Source organism: Colobus angolensis, unplaced genomic scaffold, assembly GCF_000951035.1.
Source record: "Colobus angolensis palliatus isolate OR3802 unplaced genomic scaffold, Cang.pa_1.0 Scaffold761, whole genome shotgun sequence".
NCBI classification, from domain to species: Eukaryota; Metazoa; Chordata; class Mammalia; order Primates; family Cercopithecidae; genus Colobus; species Colobus angolensis.
This window is the reverse complement of record NW_012121388.1, coordinates 401897-404955: the sequence shown is the minus strand read 5'-3', so window position 1 is coordinate 404955 and position 3059 is coordinate 401897. Positions and strand designations below refer to the sequence as shown.

Below are 3059 nucleotides of genomic sequence, written 5' to 3'. Positions count from 1 at the left end.
CCAAATTATCTACATTTAAAACAACTCTGATTTAATGTAAAATGGTTTTGTATTTTTTTTTTCTTTTTCTTTTCTTTTCTTTTTTTTTTTTTTGACAAAGCCAGATTTATAGTTCTGGGTTAAACCTGTGGAGGCAGGACCTGGGAAGGGGCACGGGGACAGATGAAGTTGGTGACTGTATGTTCCTGGTCATTGCTGGCCCCCACTGAAGTTCTAGGTGAAGTCCAGTGCTGGGAGACGGGTCCTCTTCCTGACAGTGCAGACTGTGGGATCACTTATAAGATCCCATATGGAGGTAGGGGGTGGGACGTTGGGCTGCACTGGGGCCAGCGTCCTCAGGAAGGTGTCTTGTTGGAGCAGGTGGCGGCAGCTGCCGCGTTCTTCTTGGCCAGAGTCTTCAGCAGTGCCAGCTTCTTGGGCAGGATGCTGCTGGCTCTCATCACCACGTCATGTTCGATCTTTTTCCGGATTCCGACTTCTGTTGAGCTTTTGCTGCTGCACGACGCGCGCCTTCTTGGGAGCCATAACACGACCGCCTTTTCTCGGCCCCGATTCTTTTCAGAGGCCGCCACCATCTTGCTCTTTGCGGACTTGTGCGCCTGGCATTTGCGCTGCCGTTGCGCCATGATCCGGCACGCAGCGGAAGAGGCTGTGTGTTTCTTCAGAGCATGCTTGATCTTGGTTAGTAAAATTAATCCCTACTTTATATTTAATTATCTGCAGAAGAAAACAAAATAATTTACTGTAATTTTCTCTTCTATTTAAAAACAAAGCCATAGTAGAACAGTAACTGTTGGGATGTAGGGATATTATGGGTACTTTATGCTTCTTTCCTTTTGAGGTAAAAACCTGCCCCAAATTCTCCAATATGTTTTAGATCTCACAGTCTTTTTGACATATTTTATAAACCAAGGGCACACCTATATATTTATTATTATCTTAAGATTTTAAATTTTTATAATAGGTAAATTTTGTAAGCTTATAGCACAAAATTATAATTTTGTAAACGTGTTAAAGTTTAGAGAACCTAAGAGTAGTAAATATATTCCAAGGATTTGGTAAAAGGAGAGGATAGTTTTGTGTGTGTGTGTATTTTCTCTTCAATTATTTTTATTTATTTATTTATTTATTTTTTTTTTTGAGACGGAGTCTTGCTCTGTCGCCCGGCCTGGAGTGCAGTGGCCGGATCTCAGCTCACTGCAGGCTCCGCCTCCTGGGTTTACGCCATTCTCCTGCCTCAGCCTCCCAAGTAGCTGGGACTACAGGCGCCCGCCACCTCGCCCGGCTAGTTTTTTGTATTTTTTTTAGTAGAGACGGGGTTTCACAGTGTTAGCCAGGATGGTCTCGATCTCCCCGTCTCGGCCTCCCAAAGTGCTGGGATTACAGGCTTGAGCCACCGCGCCCAGCCTATTTTTATTTATTTAGTTAATTTATTTTTATTTTTTCTATTAAGATTGAAGCACATGTGATTTGTTCCTGTTGTTCTACCTAGAATATTAAGCTTTGCTTTTACGCCTTGAAAATAAAGTGGGAATAGAGAAAATTTAAAAGCTGCAGGGTACCATTAGAAATAAACAGAGGAATGTGAAATGTTGATTAAAGATCAAAGAATAGTAGCAGAATTAATTATCTGGAAGCTGTGAAATCACTTACAAACTGCATAAAGCCAAGGCAAGGGAATTGAAAACCTATTACTAATTAATTCTTACAATACATTAATAAAACAGACAAGGCACATCTTAATAATTTAGTGAAAATTTGACTTTAGTATCCAAATTCACCTCTGAAAGGTATATGATTCAGTTGATCAAGCTCTACAAAACTGGCTTCAGGACATGCACTTCCAAGTGCAACACAGGTTGCAAATACAACTGTAAGTGCTACTGAGTTACTAGGCTTGGATGTAGAAATTATAAGGGGGCTTAACGAATATAAATGTAATAGCATTGTTATAATGAAATGTGCCATTTCCAATAATTCTGTGGGGAAAGAAAATTAATTCAAACTTAACCACTGATTACAGAGCAAATGATACAGAATAAAATGAGAGGGACTTCAAAAATGTAGAGCCATTGTAACACCATTCATTTAGAGTATCTAAACAGCTCCTTTCATCCTATTAGTTCAAATCTTAACAAGTATTAATAAATCATGCTTTATACAGTGTTAATTAATTTATGCAAGTACAAAATTTGGCTACACAGTTACGTTTTTGATTTTCTGACTTTAAGAGGATTGTAAATGGTCATAAATTATATTTATTATGTATTAACTTTTTATCTGAAAGATATTCTGGACCTTTTACAGAATAGTAAGCTTGACTTTTCTGGAATGACTTTTAGATTTTGTATTTCAATGGCCTCACTTGAGATCTTTAAGACTGGCTTTTAATTTTATAAGTATTTTTTAATTCATATGTAAAAAGTGTCTTCAGAAATTCTAAGGACTCAAAAACAATGATAAAAAGTGTTATTGAAAAGTATGTATGTGTAATTAATGAATATTCTTAACGATAATGTTGATGGCCATACTCGCTATAATTTTAAAGTTGCACAAAACTATAGCATGCATCAGTAGACCAGGGTCTCCTTGATTCTGCCAGAAAAATCAACAGATCAGAGACTTTTACTTACAGAAAGCCTTGTTGGTTTAATCTACGATAAGCCACACGGGGCCAAATCAATGTCTAGATGTCAAGTACTAAAACATTGGTTTCTTTGAGAGATATTGGGATTGTGGTATGGCAAGCTGATTCCTTTTCTTCCCTTCAGCTGTGAGAACTGTGAAGTGAATATCGTGGTGTTGTCAACAAGAATATATGTTAGCAAAACATGGAGGCAGTTATTTGGGAAAATAATAAAGAAATCATTTAAACATTCTGAAATGGAATGTCAGTGTCAAAATAATATGTATACTAAGGGCATCAAAGTGGCTAATAACCAGGGAATAATTTTAAATAAAATTCACCAAAATAATTATGTGTAAGCTTTTATTTATCGAATGTAATTTTACTTATGCAATGTTAATGAAATGTGATTGCCACATTTAAACTCACCATG

General features: G+C 37.2%; 1 pseudogene; it reads right to left on the bottom strand.

Annotated features, from left to right (window-relative positions):
* Positions 1–335: 335 nt before the first annotated feature.
* Positions 336–626, bottom strand: LOC105501951 (annotated as a pseudogene).
* Positions 627–3059: the final 2433 nt, after the last annotated feature.